A 20,372-nucleotide genomic window follows, 5' to 3' on the forward strand; every position below is an offset into this window, starting at 1 on the left:
CCAATGTCTTAGATTGTGTTAAAATTACAGAAAGATATCCTCAAAAATAAAAAAATCTATTTAAGTTCAAAACCCTTCAGCATTAACTATTTGTATTTGGTACAGAATTACTTAATAAGGATTAAAATGCTGTAAAAAGAGCAAAAAGTAGACCATGAATTTACTTTTGACTCTTACTTCTCTCATTTTGTCCTTTAGTCCTCACATTCCATGAGCAATATTTCGAACAAATGGGGGAAGAATTCAAGTTTTTCTGAGTCAGAACCTATCCATAATAACACTTTACGTTAGCTAGAGTTTGACCGTGAGCTGGTATTTTTTGTTCAGTTCTTTCTTACATGAAGTGGTTTCATGCCTTGCTTGGAGCGATTTTCATAAAAAAAAAAAAACCAACCCACTTGTATTTATTTCAATTTCACCCATTATTATTTGTGTTTGCATCTTAACAAGACATCCACCTGTTAGTGTAAACAAATGAAGTGCGTATGAAGAAAACTATCTGATCGATTTAGTGGTTCACAAGTAAACAAACAAAAACTATGCTTTATATAAACATAGGATCAAATATCTGGCATATTATGTGGCATCAATGACAACAGTGTTCTCAATCTCATCATCTTAAAGTTGTTCAAATCTTCTAAGTGTGTTCGTAGTCGAATTATGCTTTTTAAATAATAAAGGTAGAAAGATGGATAATTAATGTTATAACATGTATATACACGGTATAGGTATATAAATAGTAAGTAAATATATGGTCCTGATAGATATTAGATATCCACATGGTATGGATAGTATAGATGTACATTCTATAGATAGTCGATAAGTAGTGGGTATAGATAGCGTGTGGCGAGGGCCATGGTATATAGATAAGATTCACAGTTGGAAGTTTTCAGGTTTCAAATATCAAAGAGAAAATATTTGCCACACGTAGCCATACTGAAGAGCCATGACACGACATATGAGCTCTTTCTGAATGACAATATATATAGACAAAAATTAATAGTATACATGTAAATGTTTCTGAATTCTTAAGATGAGGATTGACTCGGGGCGTAATGGATAAAGTACTTGCTAAAATTCAGTTGTAAAAGTTACTCTTCTGGAGGTTGAAAGTTCAATCCTCAGTGTGGGTAACACTAAAAAATACAATTGCGAATTACTTAAGACTTCTGCCTAATCATGGCTGACAGAACGAGAGCACGCTAACCCTGCGGATTAAATAAAGAGTTATGTCTGAAATTCTGTGAAGATTCCAGAGTTCAATAGAAAGATTCCAAGCTTTGATACGATATATCAACCAAAACGTTTTGAAAATGAAACTCAGGATGAGAACAGAAGAATGTAAATAATACGTATGTAAATATATTCATGAAGTAAAACAATAAATATATACAATCATAGGAGAGATAGCTATGGTGATTGATAAACTGATAGTTATGTAGGTAGATACGTAAATAGAATTATATATATGCGCACACACACGTGTATATATATATATATATATATATATATATATATATATATATATATATATATATATATATTCAAGAAAGCTTTTAGCCATTTTATAACATTGGCTTGTTTAATGCGGGTGCAGGTCATTAGGGCTCTGTCATTATTATCATTACTTCTGAGCTTTATTCCCGTCTTTTAAATTCCAGATATTATTATTATTATTATTATTATTATTAGTTAAGACTTAACTGGGGTCTCTCATCGATCTGTCTGTCGTTATCAGTCATTATCGTCCAATCAAAATCATCTACTGTCAAGACCATTCACTGCCAAACTGTCAGTCGCTTCAGACCCCCTCCCTATCATTCTCATCAAACTCATCTGCTGTCGATAGTACCCCAGATGTATCTATTTTCTACTGAAAATCCAATACTTCTGGCACTACTTTCCGGTAATTATGGCTGACAGTTTATAGTATCGTACATCATAAAGTAACTGTTTTAGAAATTTATAAACAAAACCGGTTTTAAATCTATAGTTCTCTTGCAGTACTGATCTAGATACCACTTCCCCATGATCAAATATTTGCCATAATTCTGTTATTATTTTATTCAGAAAGATGCTTCAGTCAATCACCATTTGAGATACGAGAAGTGCTGATATAAAAGGAAAAAAGGATGAACCATCGAATATTAATGCAACATTCTCAATAACATTCGCTAATTGAACACTGCTGACTTTACAAAACTAATAGACAAATAAAGCTAAATATTCTTCAAGTTACACCCCCCCCACAAAATCAGCATAATTATCTATTATCTTAAATATTTCTGTAAAATTTATCTCTTTATTTTTAGAAAAAATTTATGGATTTCAACTCCATGCTTTATCATTATTGTCACAATAATAGAAAATTTACATATAAATCCTCAGATTCTAAGACCCTCACACAATATTCCACCTTAGAACATTTAGTGAATATATATATATATATATATATATATATATATATATATATATATATATCAACCACTTTGTATATATTTACCTACTGGCTTCTCTCTTCTGCAAGGCCTTGGCATTTTGTTATAAACAAAATAACTTTTAAATGTATTTGTTCTAATACAATCTTAGTACTGAGCATTTTTTATTACTGAGTGATAATTTTGTATTTCTCTTTCTACACACACATATATATATATATATAATATTATTAATAAGGCTTACATCGATATGTCAAGTTTTCTTAAATATTATTACTAATAATTGCTCTTATTTTTCAGATCATTGGGTATTTTTTAATTAAAAACAAACTATTTTGCAATTAAAAACTACTATTTACCAAATTTAAGAAACTGTGAAGTTTGCTTATATATATATATATATATATATATATATATATATATATATATATATATATATATATTAATGGACTGTCAAGGTCCCAGGGAAGACAACCAAGTAAAAAAAACTCAAGCAAAATTCATCCCAAATCAGCAAAACTAGAGGTGGCCTGCCAGGACACTATATATACAAATATAGGCAAATTTGTGCATATTTTATTGGTTTGAAAATATAGCTTCTTTTTTTTTTTTTACCAATTATCATTAAATTTTAACCATAGACTAATATTATAATCTTCAAAAAGCTTGCAAATTTTCATGTAGTTTCGTCCCATAGAACCAAAGATATGAACATTTCAATATTCAATTTGGCCACCAGTATATATATATAAAAGATAAATCACAGAACAGCCAAATCCAGTTCTGCTTTTGGCAAATTGTAGAAACGTGTATGGTCTGATCGGGGAATCTCATTAAAAACAAGTGTTTACGAAGTATGCGTTATCACTACATTGCTATATGGGTCAGAGACCTGGACAACATATAGAAAGCATCTCAAGTTATTACAAAGGTTTCACCAAAGTTGTATTCGGAGAATATTTAATATTAACTGGAGGACTCTAACACCTGACACTGTTGTTCTTGAGCGATCAAGTAAGTATCGAAATGAATTCAAAATCAGATGCGTTGGACTGGACACTTGGTTAGGATGGAGGACAAAAAACTTCCTAAACACAAACCAAGTAGAAGGTATAAGGATTCTCTGAAAAACAACTTGAAAATACTTGAGATGGATGTACATTACTGGGAAACTCAAGCGGAAGATCGATCACTGTGGAGGAAAACCATCAGAGAAAATTGTAAGATTTTTGAAGAGTGACGTGTAGAGCTTGCTGTCTTAATGATAGTGCACTGTCAAATAAATTGCAACAGGAACCAAAGTGCACTGTATGTGGCAAATACTTTTTGTCAAAAGCTGGTTTTGTTAATCATAGGAAATCACACAAAGACATGGACGACAATCTTACGAGGAAGCTTCTACAGCACACACCTGACAACGCTAAGTTGTCAGGTGTGTGGTCTAATCTGCCAATCTAAAAGTGGCCTGACAAGGCTTTCGAGGATTCACAATTTTACCATGCGATCACCTTTACAAGAAGGAAAGTTTTCATGCCACATTTATGAACTTCCATGTAGGTCTAAAGCTGGATTGAAGAGTCATCTACATGCACACGGACGCAATAACACTTAAAGAAGAGATGACAAGCTTCTGTCAAGAAGTAGCAATCATCATATCTCTCTAAATATATATAGATATGTGGAGAAATGCGTGACTTACCTGGATAGACCACGTGCGGGTCGGTCACCAAAAATAAATAAAAAGAAAGAAAAGAAATGGTCAAGACTCTTATTTATAGAGTAGTGATCACGTGAGTTAGAAGAATATGCAAATAGAGGTGAACGATTTTGCGATATAAAAAGCCTGTGTTGTTAAGAGGAGGGGCAGACTGTTGGCAGAAGTCAGTGCTGTCAGACGTGCTTTAGAGTTTTGTTATTATATGCTGTGTTCGATTGTTGGGAGAGAGAAAAGAGAAGAGGAGGAACCAAGAAGACATTCTGCAGATACTTGACTTTGTGTTGGTTTTAAGCTATTTCGGCGCTTGGTGTGCGGTTACTAACAATGGACAGATTCGACATTCGCTTAATACCCGAGTTCGACGGATCTACCACTGGACCGGCTGTCGTTGAATGGATTGAAAAGGCAGAGAAAATCTGTAAACTGTGCAAAATTAAAGAACCAGCCACAGTTATCCCTTTGAGGCTAACCGGAGGGGCCTATGCAGTCTACCAACAACTCGGGGATGAACCAGACTGGGATGAAATCAAGCAGAGCCTGTATACAGCGTTTGGTACAGATCCATTTGTTGCGTGGCAACAGTTCACGAGCCGGACACTTCAACCCAAGGAAACAGTCGACGTGTACCTAGCCGACCTGCGAAAATTATCTGTACCGTTTGGTGGGGTCAACGATAAAATATTAAGCTGTGCTTTTTTGGTAGGCCTACCCGAGGAGGTCAGTAAACTGTTGCGGGCATCATCAAGAATCGATGAATTGTCAACTGATGAGTTATTGGCCCGAGCTCGAAACATCTGTAAGGAACAGGAACCAATTGCAGCAGCAGCTCGTTTTCGACATGGAGGCAATGTGGACTCTCTTCCAGATAGTAATAAGCATGCCACCCCAGTGTGCTATAAATGTGGGGAGGCCAATCATTTTGCTAAAGAGTGCCGGAGTGATAGGAGAGGTGTATATCCACAATCAAAGAGACCAGTGCAATGCTATCGCTGCAATAAGTTTGGGCACATATCTCGCAACTGTTCGGGAAACGAAGTTGGGGGCAAGGTACTATCGCTACCCTTGCCCCCTGCCAACCAATAAACACAGGATTGCCTGTCATTAGCGTTAAACTTGATGATGTGCAGTGTTCAGCACTTATAGACACGGGGTGTTCCCGGTCTATAGTTAGTGCCCATTGCTGTCCGGTGTGGCGGAGGAACCCAGTTGGCGTTATGACCATCAATGGCTTATCACGGGTATGTTGTGGTGAAGGGACAGTCACAATCTGCACTGAGAAGGGTGACACAGCTAAAGTTGACGTTCTGGTGATGCAGGAGAAACCCCTTGGCTACGACATGTTGCTTGGAATTGATGCAATACAAGCACTAGGAGGCGTTACAATCACAGCAGCTAGAGGTATCAGGCTTGGAGAAGGGAAAGACGTCTGTGCAGCCATGTCGATTGAAGAAAAGGACTTCTGTGCTACATTTGATGACAACGAAAGGGTGTGGACTGCAAAGTGGAAATGGGCCATGGGCCAGGAACCAGATCGGCTGTGCAACACGATTCCAGAGTATGCAGTTTCTACCAAGAATAGGGCCGCATATGAAGAAGAACTTCAGATGTGGATTGACAACGGTTGGTTAATACCATACCCACAGGAACATCTGGGACCACCCAAGGGATTAATTCCGCTCATGGCTGTTGAACAACCTACCAAAGAAAAAATTCGTCCCGTAATGGATTACCGAGAGTTGAATCGGCATGTTGATGCGTTTACCGGAAACGCAGATGTGTGCGCTGCTAAACTGAGAGAGTGGTGTCAAAAAGGGAGCAATGTAGCACTTCTGGATCTAAAGAGGGCCTACCTGCAGATACGTGTCCATGAGTCATTATGGCCGTTTCAGACAGTACTACTCAAGGGAAAACTATATTGTTTGACACGTTTGGGTTTTGGCCTAAACGTAGCACCCTTGATTATGACAACCATTATTAAAACTGTTTTGATGCAGGATGAGACCACAGCAAAAGCTGCTTCAGCCTACATAGATGACATCTATGTTAATGAGGACATAATGTCTGCGGATGCAGTTCGAATAAAACTGAAAGCGTTTGGGTTAATAAGCAAAGACCCTAAGCGCCTAAAGGATGGAGTGCCCGTGCTAGGCCTCGAGGTCTGGGAGGAGGGCAATACGTTGCGATGGAAACGAGGGAGCCCACTTCCAAAGTTACCCAATGTATTAACAAGACGTACTGTGTTTTCTATCTGTGGTAAATTGGTAGGACATATACCTGTCTGTGGATGGCTCCGATCGGCAACAGGAGTGGTGAAAAGACGAGTGACTACAGTAACAAAAGGATGGGACGATGTTGCGGATGATGATTCTCTCCAACAAATGATGGCTGAAATGTTGTCCAGAGTGCATAGGAATGACCCTGCCCGGGGTGAGTGGCAAGTGTCTGGAAACGAACTAAATGCATGGGTTGACGCAAGTTCGTTGGCTACAGGTGTCGTGTTGGAGCAACTAGGTGTTGTTGTGGAAGATGCATGCTGGCTTCGTCCGAAAAATGATGCCCAACATATAAATTTGGCAGAACTTGATGCCACGTTAAAAGGTCTTAATCTCGCATTGCAATGGCAGACTAATGTTGTGCATCTCCACACTGACTCATTGTGTGTTTACCATTGGTTAACCGACACCTTGACTGGAAAGGCTCGAGTTAAGACTAGAGCTGCAAGTGAAATGCTAGTACGAAGGAGACTAGCAATAATTAAGCGTCTAGTTGACGAATACAGCTTGCAGGTAGACATTACGTTAGTCTCGTCGATGCAGAATTTGGCTGATAGCTTGACTCGAGTACCAAAGAGGTGGATCGATGCAATGAGGCAGGGATCCGATCTTCAACAACAAACATGCGCGACTGTAACGGATCAATTAACACCTGACCAGATCCGTATGATACACCAGCAGATTGGACATCCTGGAATTCAGAGGACTGCATATTTTGTCCGAAGAGTATGCCCTGCAACTACAAAAGCATCAGTGAAAGCAGCCATACGTTCGTGTGAAGAGTGTCAGAGAATTGATCCGGCACCATCCCAATGGCAAAAAGGGAAGCTCGAGGTGGAGGGCAACTGGCAGCGAGTAGGGATGGACATAACACATTATGGGGGCAAACATTTTTTGACCATGACGGATTGTGGCCCGACGCGTTTCACAATATGGCGCCTGTTGACACGACAGGATGCAGCCAGCATTATACAACAGTTGAGAGCCGTCTTTTTTGAACGTGATGCCCCGATTGAAATTCTGACTGATAATGCCGCCACATTTCGATGTCAAGAATTTCAGAAATTCGTGCACGAATGGGGGATTAAAATGCATTATCGGTTTGCATATTATCCCGAGGGTAATGGTATAGCAGAACGGTGTCACCGCACCATCAAAAGAATTGCAGCCAGGACGCAGTGCTCTATTCCAGAAGCTGTGTACTGGTATAATATAACACCCAAGGACAATGCAACACCAGCAACTGCACCAGCCAATGGGATTTACCAATATGAACAGCGTGTGAAAGGAGTTGATGCCATACCATCAGTGGTGAGTGTTGTCAATACACCATATCAGGTGGGAGACCTTGTTTGGATAAAACCCCCAAATGCTGGGTGCACTACGAAATTTTTCCGGGGAAAAATAGATGAAACCATAAGTCCTCAGACCATGTTGATTGGTGGCATACCACGTCACGTAAAAGATATCCGCCCTTGTTATACCTCTTCTGATTCTGAGGACGATGAGGAGGATCACACACCGTTCAGAGATGATCCTGATCACTTACTGCCCCTTCAGGTGAGCATAGAAACACCACCAACAGAACCAGATGAGGGAATGATGGGACATACTGATGACAATAGTGAGGAGAGCGATGGACACAAGGAAGTAATGCCTCATCGAAATACTCGACAGAGACGAATACTGCCCACCCCCCGTGATTGCGAAACCCAGCGAGAAGGGATGATGGAGCATACCGAGGAGATGACGCCTCCGATTCTTCGGAGAAGTACCCGACAAAGACGGATACTGCCCCCCTGCCCTGATTGTGAGACACCGCCTATGGAACCACGAGACGGGATAATGGAACAGACTGGTAGTAATGATGGTGGTAATGAAGAAAACAGCAATGAGGAAGTGCTTCTTCGAAGGAGTACCCGCCAACGACGATTGCCCGCATGTCCTGTTTGTGATCATGAGATCAGGGGGGAGTGTGGAGAAATGCGTGACTTACCTGGATAGACCACGTGCGGGTCGGTCACCAAAAATAAATAAAAAGAAAGAAAAGAAATGGTCAAGACTCTTATTTATAGAGTAGTGATCACGTGAGTTAGAAGAACATGCAAATAGAGGTGAACGATTTTGCGATATAAAAAGCCTGTGTTGTTAAGAGGAGGGGCAGACTGTTGGCAGAAGTCAGTGCTGTCAGACGTGCTTTAGAGTTTTGTTATTATATGCTGTGTTCGATTGTTGGGAGAGAGAAAAGAGAAGAGGAGGAACCAAGAAGACATTCTGCAGATACTTGACTTTGTGTTGGTTTTAAGATATAGAGATAGATGATGAGAATAATGGAAATAGTATTCCAACGAAATAAAGGAACAAACCAAATTATGTATTCATCAACATTTCGTCCAAAAAAGACGAAACGTTGATGAACGCATAACTTGGTTTTTCCTTTTTATCTCTTTATCTATGCAATTTTATAAGTTCCAAATCTCAGCGAATATTGATCAGAATTTAACAAATGAAGGCTCGTTTGAAAGCTAATGACCTGAATTGTGTAGTGGGCTATGTGACATTTGGTTGCACATTAAGGGGATCATCCATCATCCAGAGCCTATTTTTGGCACTTTTTTACAGTCATAAAATATTTCAATCATAGTCATTTGTTTTCCTAGTTTTACATATGAATTAGAAAATATCTGATATTTCCCCAAAACCTCTGGCCTTGATGAAGAGGAGACTAAAACTGGCTACTATGGTTTCAAATGAGCTGAAATATGAGAAATATTTGAAATTAAGTCTCCACTGGGAAATATATATATATATATATATATATATATATATATATATATATACCATTGCATCCAGGTTTCAAATTTTGTTAATCACACTAATGAGTCATAAAACAATGCCTCAGTAATAAAGCTTCAAGCATCAGATTCTGAGGTTCTGGGGTTTCAAATCTTATAAGGTTCTGCCATGCTGATGAGTTATATAATGATGAAGCACATGCAAAAGGAATTGAACACTTTTGGTTATCAGTATCATAAAAATGTAAATAAATGAATAGTTCCATTTAAATACAATGTATACTATAAGTAGCGGATCTCGTAGTTCAGTTGGTAAATCACTATATGCTAATCAGTGGGATTCGGGTTTCGAATCATACTCTGTGTATGTAGTGTATGCATATGTATATATGTGTGTGTGTAGAGAGAGAGGCAGAGAGAAAAATATGAAGAAATAGCTTGTTAAGCACATAGAAATAAATAGGTAGGTAGATGAATATGAACACGTTTTTTGTTCAGTTGAATGATTAAGTGCAGAAATGGCTTTCTCTTCAGATGTTATAGGTTCTATTTCACAGATTGCAAAAAAAAAAAATGTAAATGCAAAAATAAAAACTAGAATTATAAGAACTGTTATGAGTCGAATAACAACGGAAAGCAAAAAAAAAAAATTTGTCTTTTTTTTGTTTTTAGATTTTTGAATGATGACAAATACTGCAAGGCCAATAGAAGTCTTCTCACCAGAAAAAAAAAAAAATACATCTTTTCACTTTTTTGTTTTTTTTTTGTCTATTAGGAAGCACCATTGTTTGAATAGAGGCCAATTAGACACACAAAACAAGCCATAAAAAAATAATAACAATAAAAACATGACAAGTATATGATTGGAATGAGAGTTAGAAATAATTACAATGCTGTTACAATGATGATGATGGGTTGCTAATAAAAAGTAATGGTTGTTCATGATGGTTATGATGATGGTAACGATCCTGACGCTGATCGACATTGTACATATTTACTGCCTTGATGTGACACTGGTTCGGTTTAATGTGAGAGGGGTGGATATCCAACTTTCTCCAAAAACAAACATTCTAGATTGACAAAAAAATAAAAATTACCATAGTCGAAAAAGATCTCCCAACTTTGACCAAGGACAGAACAGGTACTAGGTTTCATTCAAGGCCGAAGTGCCAGCAAGGCCAGTTAAGTGATACAAGGATTAATCGTATGCTATCAAGGTTATGACAATCACTTAACATATGTTGATGGTGTTTTTCTCTCTTTTTTTTAAATTCTTGTTCACCTCATTAAGGGGCTACCATTTGGGCGCATGTCTACAAGGAACTAAGTAAGACGAGATGTTTGCACACATTAAATATAAACTTCTGCATGCTAGATCACTCAGAGAAGTAGGGAGAGAACTCTAAAGTCTAGAAATCTGAGGGTAGAAACAATTAGTGTAGAGAAGGCTTTCTGGCATCATGGAACCTCAACAGCGAAGGGGTAGGATTTTGCTGCTTATTGGGTTAGTCAAGAGTATGTAGGTTGAGTGGAAATAAGAGCTATGAGCTCACCAGAGTACATTCCATAAGTACTTGTAAACAGGCACAGGGATGCAACATTTCAGCGATGTGGCAGGAGTTGGAGCTTACTTGACAGTGCGGGACCTATTAAGTTAGAAACCCGTTTTGGACCCTGTCGAAGACAGAAAGACTAATGGCAGATGCACCAGCCCAAATGTCATAACAAAACTCCATGCAGGAGCAAATGATGACTTTGTAAAAATATAGGATATTCTCAGGTTTAATTTTCTAGCACAGCAGAGGAAGTTCATCTTATTTGCAGCAGTTTTTGCAATGTCCTCAATGTATTTGTTCCAATTCATGTTGCCTGTGAATGTTAAGCCAAAGAGTTTGAAAATAGTGATAAAGATTTAGTTGTTTATGATGATGATAAAATATTTATGATGATCATTAGTATAGTGGTGAAGATTTGCCACCTATTATACTTACAATGTCAATTGGTTGAATGTTTATTTTTTTGTATTTTTTTTTTCAAAGGAATCACCATTTATCAAAGCCCGAAGGCCACTCGAGGATAAGGGTTAATGAGTGTACAGTAGTCAATGGGAAAGTGTTGTAGTAATCGTTAGTAGTGGAAATTTGGTAGATTGGATTACTTAAGGAGACGGTTCTTTAAGAACTTGTTCACATTGGACTTGAAGATGACCATATTGCAGCCAGTTGGAAAGCAGGAAAACGGAACAGAGTTCTACAGAAAGAATCTTTGTTCATGGAATCTACGTTTAGGTTTAGGCACAGATAAAAAGTGGGAGATAATATTGATAGTGGTTTCAGCTAGAAGAGCGTTTTTGCTAAATGTCAGGCCAGGTGAAACCATAGATTGGAGCTCAGACGAAAATGTTGATAATATAGCAGCAGTAGTGATGTGGATAATGATGACATTGTTAGGTTTTACAGCATATCAATCCTAGTCGGATGCAGTTTTGTGACATTCTTTTTAATCTCTAGCTTAGACTCAGGCAGGTACCACCACTCCAGGTGAGAGTCGCCATAGGAGTAATAGCAACTAAGGGGTGAGTCCACACTCTCCAAAGCTCCAAAATTAGGACCTCACAGCAAGATTTAGTTGTGTATCATACCCTGAAAACATGGTGCTTTTTTACATTACATAATGATAAAATTGATGGTTACATTGGTAGAGTTCGTGATTGTTTATAATAATCGGTTGGTTATGATCATGATGAAGATGAGGATTGTGATGTCATTCAAACAGGACATTATCATCAACTTGAACATATTCATTTCACTTAGGTTGTTTGATTTATGGCATATCAATCTGTGGGGCCAATTAATGATGATACTAATTATTTTTTGTAAACAGTTTTCTCTGTAAACAATTTATTCAATATGAAGTTATATCTTACTCATAGCTGGAGAGTAATCGGAGTTCTATACACTGCATAAGTGAACGTGGTTGATCTTATGATTTCAATATGATTTCCATTCTGTAAATGTAAGCTTTTAAATTACTTGAAACTGCATCAAAGTTTGTTTTATTTATTTATTTTATTTATTTTTTATTTAATTTTCACCCCAAATAAGGCACAATGCCACTTTGAAGTAGGGGGGCCTACTATCGGGGACATAAGTTGCAGGAGTATTATGAAGGGAGATGAGTAGCAAGATGTCTGTTCACATCACACTTGAACTTCTGCATGTCGGTACAGTTTGGAAAGCAGAATCCCGGAAGGGAATTCCAAAGTCTAGCAGTTCTTGGGAAGAAACTATTAGAGTAGAAGGCTTTCTTACACTGAGGGATTTTTACTCTGTAGGGATTGGATTTAACTGCTTGTCAGGTTTGTCATAGGTATTTACGTTGAGAGGGTACGAGAGTTTGTAGTTCGTCAGAGCATTTACCATTAAAATACTTGTAGAACAGACAGAGGGATGCAACATTTCGTCAAAGGGACAGAGGCTGAACCTTAGATGACAGTTTATGACCTATCAGGTTGGCAACTCTCTTTTGAACCCCGTCCAGGAGTGAGAGACTAGTAGCAGATGCACAAGCCCAACTGTGACTATTGGTGATAATGAGAACATACTTATAGAAGAGAATGATTATGGGTTTAGCGGTGATGATGATTATAATGATAGTAACTCGTAGTTAATGATGACTTTGCATTTGCTGCAAAATTTTATAGAGCTGTCAAAGATGACCTGAGACTTAAGACCCATGTACAGATTTTATGATTCAACTTTTATGGCTATTTTTGTGCATGTACATATATAGCCATTAACAGATACTGTTTCGTAGTGTCACAGCTCTTCAGCATGGCAAAATAAGTGAGTACTTCACAAAGGATTGAATATCTGTCTATAACATTTTCAGTACAAACTTATTACAGTAAATTCTAAATAGTTATATTAAACTGTGCTCTACTTATTTTTATCAGAGAGTTATCACTTATCAAGGCCTGAAGGTCACTCAAAGATAAAGGTTAATGAAGAGCGTACGTGTACGTCAGCAGCAGTCACCTTAAGCAGGTTGAAGGCGGAAGTTTCATGGGAATATCAAGCTCACAAACGGTCATCAGCTTTGAATTTCTGATTCCAATGCAATTACCAATTTTAATTCCTATTCTTTTAAAATTTGTAGACATTTTGTGCTTTTTTTTAAATTTTCAAATTCGTGTAAAACCCTATGCAATGTGTGTATATATTTTTGCAAACATAAAAATTGTTGTGAGAGTTAGATTACTTGAGTAGATCTTTCTAAATATTTTTCCTACATGTTTTTCTTGTAATTGTTTAAAAATTGTGAGACAACTAATAATTTATTTTTCTTTTAAAATAAAGCCAATTTGTATTAGTTCATCGTTCATCTGCAAAATTCTGCTTGAATTTTTTCATTAAAAAAATGAAAATGGTCAACAACTGGTATGCAAAATAAGAAGGCCGAGTAGGAACAACATAGTTAAAGTCTCTTCCCATATTAAAAATGAGCTTCTAAATATCACTACTTAGAAAACGATTCTTAATGGGGCAGGGGTAACTATTATGTACCTTCCCTCTATCAAAGAATGTTCATATTTTTTATCCTAATTATAAATATTTAATCAATCATTCGATTTGTTTTAATATAAAATTGAAACTGTATAATCATGATCATAACTACACTCAATCACTCACCCAGAAAAATTGTAATGCCACCAAATAGTCGAGAAGGATCGAGGAGGATGGAAAAATCAAGAAGAGAAAGCACTAACCAGACCTCCACTGGACAAGTGCAAAGAGAACTGGAACCTTGGTGAGGCTTATTGCCATTCAAATTCCAGTGAAAGCCAATGTTCCTTACCAGTGAGAAATTAAGGTAAATTGCTGTTGCAATAACTCAAATTCATTTACAAAGGTTATCAAAAAAAAATGGAAAGTACTGGAAAACTGGAGAGACTTGTTGTCACCTAGACTACAGGGAACATCACACGTTGTTGGCAGAGAAATATTTGATGATGGTCTGTGTGAGAACTCCTAGTAAGTAAATAATAACACCTTCAGCTAAATCACCTCCAAAAATTAAAGTCTACCTTTTTTATTATGTGATTAGGTGTAGACACCTTGAAAAAATTAACAGAAAGAAAAAACATCAATTGAATGGAAGATTAGTCTTGTATATAAATTTAACATAAAACAATTATCATTTCAAGATGCATTCTAACTTATTACGGATGTTCACTGTTTTTTTACCACTAACCCTAAGTCCGAGTGGTAAGGTTGTAAAACCATGCATAATTGCTTAAACAATACCCCCGCCCCCAAATAAAAAACAAAATTTATCTTCCAATAAAACAATTTTTTTGTTGTTAACTGCTCTAAAATGCTACAATGTTTCGGAAATAATTTCATGTGAAATTTATATGTGAAACTGATTCCCCACCCTAAATTATTAAATAGATCGTTTTATATTTAATTCATTGTATAATTATCAATAAATATTTATCAGTGACTTTTTTTTTCTTGAGAAAATGTTTTTGTTTCAATTGAAAACATTTTTCTGTATTTTATTGCATTATGAAATTATCCGTGATTCTTTTGTTTTTGTTGTCAATTTGAAATTATAACTTTATATTGTGACAAAAAAACAAACAAAACAATGTATTATTAAAGCTCTGCATCCTATGCAGCATCACCGAAAATGAAAACTGCAATTTTCCATTTTTAGGCAATTCTATGTAAAAAAAAAAAAAACCCTGAAAAACTAAGCAGCAAAAATAAAATAAACAAAAATCAATTCCGCATATAAATTTAACATAAAAAATTCCTTTAGATCAGAAACTATGAACTCTCTGAAAGGCATCACAGGTTAAAAAAGAAATTTTAAAAGATTATTTTGCTTACAACAATTTACCAATAAAAAAATAAATTAGACTTGCGAATCAATGCCACATCTGGAAATGGGATTTCTAACTTGCGGGCTGGTGGTCCTTAGTTTTATGTTGAATGAATAAATACATGTTTGTTTCATTTTTTAGTGTCAAGAAAAAAAAATTAAGAATTGTTTTTGGAATAAAAAATGAGGCGCAAGTTTTCCGATTCTGATATTGATTCTGATACCTCAAAATGTCCGGATTTTTCCCATTCCCAACTAATCATCCCTACACTAATATATATATATATATATATATATATATATATGATGATTGCAACGCCTTGTCAGACGAGTGCCACTCCCTTAGTCACTGAAACATGAGCCCGAAGATAACCTTTTTTTTTCTTTTAGTCCTGCCAGCGAATTCACACGCTCAAGCAGACATGACATTGAAGACCGTCCGTGGCATACATACATATACAAAAATAAAAAAGCATTGGAAATGCAAAAGGATATAGGGATGGTATGCCAAAAAGTATACAAACAAGATAGCTATGAATGGCTAGGCACATGGAAATAGAATTGCATCCAAAGTATAGCCCTATAGCTTTTCTCCAATCTTCATTCCGTGCCATCATTACGGTTGTAAAAAGCTATAGGGCGATACTTTGGATGCAATTCTATTTCCATGTGCCTAGCCATTCATAGCTATCTTGTTTGTATACTTTTTGGCATACCATCCCTATATCCTTTTGCATTTCCAATGCTTTTTTATTCTTGTTAATTAGTATTTTTACTTACAGTCTTATTTTTAAACTTACATTCATGATAGTATTGTCTTTTTTAGGAGGCGGCTCATTGCCGCCTCCATTAGTAGCAGGTCGCTTCCTGCTGGTTTTTAGGTCTTTGGGTTTTGGGCCTTAGGAGTTGCCTCTTGGTCCTCCGTCGGTTCTATATTACATAGAGAGTGCTACCGCCTCTCTGATAAAACAGTTAGAGTATTATAAAGTTCTAAAATGTTCATACCTTCACTATTAAATTTTTCTTGGTTCATTCTTTGGCGTTTTGGCAAAGATTTGGCAGTTTTTGATATTTATATTTATAATAGTTTGTGCATGAGGCAGCTTTTTCCCCTTGGGATCCCTGTTATACTGTGCTTTTGAGTCAGCACGTGAGGCAGCCTTCTTTTTTTCTGGTTCTTTGTTATAAAGAGCGCGTGAGGCAGCTTTTTTTCCCTCGGAATCCCTGTTATACCGTGCTTTTGAGTCAGCACGTGAGGCAGCCTTCTTTTTTTCTGGTTCTTTGTTATAAAGAGCACGTGAGGCAGCTTTTTTCCCCCTCGGAATCCCTGTTATACCGTGCTTTTGAGTCAGTACGTGAGGCAGCCTTCTTTTTTTCTGGTTCTTTGTTATAAAGAGCACGTGAGGCAGTTTTTTTCCCCTCGGGATCCCTGTTATACCGTGCTTTTGAGTCAGCACGTGAGGCAGCCTTCTTTGCCTCAGGATTTGCATGATACTTAATTTTTATTATTTCAGCATTTTTCTGGTAGTATTCTTTTTGCTCATATAATACCTTGACTTTGTTTTTTTCATAGTCTATATTTCTCTGAGCTTTTTTACTACGTGCTGACTTTGGCATTTTTTATTAAATGTAAACATATAACACTTATCTTATAGCAAGACAACTCTCGTAGAATTGAGATACTGCCCCGTCACCAATAGTTAAAGTGTGGAACGGTATATACACCAATAGTGTAGTTGTTATCTTTATATGAAGTCCTAATCAGTGACAGTGTGAGGTTACTTGGTTAATTTATTGTAGTTTATTTTAGAAAACTTACTTGTTTTTATTAGTAGATTGTGTATAGTAGCCACAATATCTAGTTATTTTTGTGGCTAGGGCTTGGATTTTGATTTTTTTTTTTTTTTTTTTTTTTTTTTTTTTTAAATTCAATTTTCACCCCAAACAAGGCACAGTGCCACTTTGAAGCAGGGGGCTACTATTAGGGAATTAATTAGCGGGGTCATTATGAAGGGAGAAGAGTAGAAAGATGTTTGTTAACATTACACTTGAACTTCTGCATATCATTGTAGTTGGGAAAGCAGAATCCCGGAAGGGAGTTCCAAAGACCCGCAGTTCTGGGGAAGAAACTATTGGAGTAAAAGGCTTTCTTGCACCTAGGGATCTCTACTGTAAAGGAATGAGACTTAGTAGCTTGTAGAGTTTGTCGGGGGTAGTTACGTCGGGGAGGTACAAGTGTTTGCAGTTCGTCAGAGCATTCACCATTAAAGTATTTGTAGAACAGGCAGAGGGATGCAACATCTCGTCGATGGGACAGAGGTTGAAGCCTAGATGACAGTTCAGGACCTATCAGGTTGGCGACTCTTTTTTGAACCCTGTCCAGGAGCGATTCTTTTTGGTCAGCTTCCAGTGAGTTCTTAGAAGATGACTTTCTTGCAGTTTCTTTTGCGGTTAATTTAACTTATTTCCTTTGGCGTTTGGTGAGTTCTTAGAAGAATTGGTCTGATCTACTTTTCTTAGTAAGCGAAGAGATTCAGCTGCATTTAACAATGGTTGCTATAGTGTATTTTTGCGCATGCGTGAGAATTTCAAGTTTCCTCCTTATTTTTCAATAGTTTGACAGTAGTCATGTGTCTTTCTGCCAAGAGCGACAGACGTCAGTGTTAGCCATGATCGTCTAGAGGTTAGGACCCCACGTTGTGGCCATGCTAACCTAGGTTCGAATCCTGGTCACAGCATTGACATTTTGTACATATTTTACAGTCCAAAATCTGAAGAATTATTTGTTTTTATAACATTGTTTTTTGACGTCGTACTTGCTGATAGGTTACTCTTATAACAATTTTGATCAACTGAGATAAAGATTTCGTGGTTTCATTAACGCTGGTGGGTTACTGTTTAAAGAAAAAACCTTAACGTTCACCTCAAATATTCAGCGTCCAAGAAATATAAGCCACTGGCAAACTGGAACATCTGTGAGCATCCGGTGTATTATTTGGAGCTGTCCCTTTTGAGAGAAGTTCCGTGTTCGAAGTGGTCTGTCTACATTGGGTATATAGTGTTTAAAACTTGTTATTACACGTAATCTTATTTAATTATGGAGTTAGCTAAAAAGCGATGGGTCACTGCACTTCTCCGTGTAAAGAGCAGTCGATTGATGCTTGAACTGTTGTCAGAGACCGTTCGTACACCGAGATACATCGTCTCAAAAGAAAGAAGAAGAAGAAAGAAGAACAATTGGCCATTTTTGTACCCTTTTTTTTTTTTTTGCTCTCTTTTGACATTTTAACCGACGTTCTGATAGTCGCTGGATTCGTAAGACGCTTCTCTGTAAGAATATGTGCTTTTTGAAACTTATAAGTTGATTTTAGTTGAGATTTGGATAGTTTTGTTTTGTAGGCGTATATAGGCGTGTACGGACCATCCCTATATAGAGAGTGCTACCGCCTCTCTGATATACATATACACACATCCATAATACATACACAATACATATAACACATACATACAAACATACACATGCACACACATATACATACACATATATACAAACATATACAAATACATATACAAAGTTACCTACACATACATATACATGCACCTATACGCATACATATATATGCATAAATACATATACATACATACACACAAATATATATGTACGTATATACAAACACACATAAACAGATATACACAAAAAATAAATAAATAAAAATATACATACATATACAAATAGGTACACATACACATACGTACACTAGTACATATATTAACATATATACATGCATACATACATGCAATGATGGCAGATCAATTATTACATGTTTCCAGCATTTCAGGGCTACATGCATGACAATTTTTCCATCGCCACGGATAATTTTTTATAGATGAATGACCTGAGGAAGTATCTATACAAACATGATGTTACAGAGTTTTAGCTTTGTACGACAGCTAAGTCTCTCTCTCGGTTCAAAATGTGTAGATCTAGCAACAAGCATAAGCAAGATAACCAGCAACAAGTCAAACTGCAGACCAGCTTAATGCGGGTACTGGTCTCCCGCTTTATATATTTTTATTTATTTTTTTTTTTTTATAAATCAGAGATTTGCTTCACCCAGAGGGGTTGCCTTAACAAGGCTTTTAGGAGTCCTCTACACCCCCCACACATACATCGAAATAAACATATACACGTACACATACAAGCATGCATACAAACAAATGCACGCAAACATACATACACAAGAACACACACAAACACACATGACAACATGCACACATACATGCATACATACACGCATGTACATACATAGGCACACACACATACACATAGAATATACATGAAGGAGCATTTATGATAACGATGATGATGGTTGTTACGAATAGGTGAATTCAACATGAATAAAAGAGTAAAACAATCCGAAATACACAGCACATAGAATAAACAGACGTTCGCTTCGCCGGTAGTACAGCTTTTAAAATATATATACCAATCGTAATAAATTTTTAAAAATTCTCTCATAAATTTTTTTTAATGAAAAAGGTCTTTTTATATAGATTTAAAAAAACGTTCAAGCTCAATTAGGTTCCAGAGCATATATAGGCAACTGATAAGGAACGGCAGAGTGTGTCGGTTACATAAACTATGTAAGTTGTCCAAAATGATGATTTTATTGTTTTTTTTTTTTAAGGTAAACATTTGATGAGTATGTGACGAAATATGCATCAATAACATAATTTTGCAAACTTATTAGTCACAATAAATGACCAACTGAGAAAACTTGATATTTGGAACTTGAAGAATTTATCTTATACTACACTGTGTCGATGCTTCCATTTACTCTTGAAATACAAAGGATACCCCTTTAGGGGCAGCTGCGCAAGGCAAAGGGTGCAAAATCCCTAACAACACCTCTCCTGAATTGGTGCTGCTTGAGTTCAGTGGCAAGAAGTCCAGGACGACTGGAAACAATGCCGAGATAAGCAGAGAGCACATACAGCACCTGAAAGTCCCAAGTGGTCACCCATTTAGTACTGACCAGGTTCAACGTTGCTCAACTCCGATGATCCAATGGGAACTGGTGTGTCAACGTGATTATGCCGTATATATACTATATATATATACTATATATACTATATATATATATACTATATATATATATATATATATATATATACTAGCAAAAGTACCTGTCGTTAACTGGGTTCAAAAACAGCCTACAGAAACTGGACTCTGATTTATGAAAGTATGATAGATTATGAA

General features: G+C 36.8%; 1 protein-coding gene and 1 long non-coding RNA gene across 2 annotated transcripts in view; one reads left to right on the plus strand and one right to left on the minus strand.

The window, feature by feature from the left end:
- LOC145289182 (cilia- and flagella-associated protein 337-like) overlaps positions 1-20,372 on the minus strand; it is a 1,233,457-nt gene that overhangs the window by 759,657 nt on the left and 453,428 nt on the right. The gene's annotated exons all lie outside the window — the stretch shown is intronic.
- Positions 1-20,372, plus strand: part of LOC145289166 (uncharacterized) — a 50,166-nt gene that overhangs the window by 7,291 nt on the left and 22,503 nt on the right. The gene's annotated exons all lie outside the window — the stretch shown is intronic.

This window comes from Euprymna scolopes, chromosome 2 (assembly GCF_053919585.1).
Source record: "Euprymna scolopes isolate OS-2025 chromosome 2, ASM5391958v1, whole genome shotgun sequence".
NCBI classification, from domain to species: Eukaryota; Metazoa; Mollusca; class Cephalopoda; order Sepiida; family Sepiolidae; genus Euprymna; species Euprymna scolopes.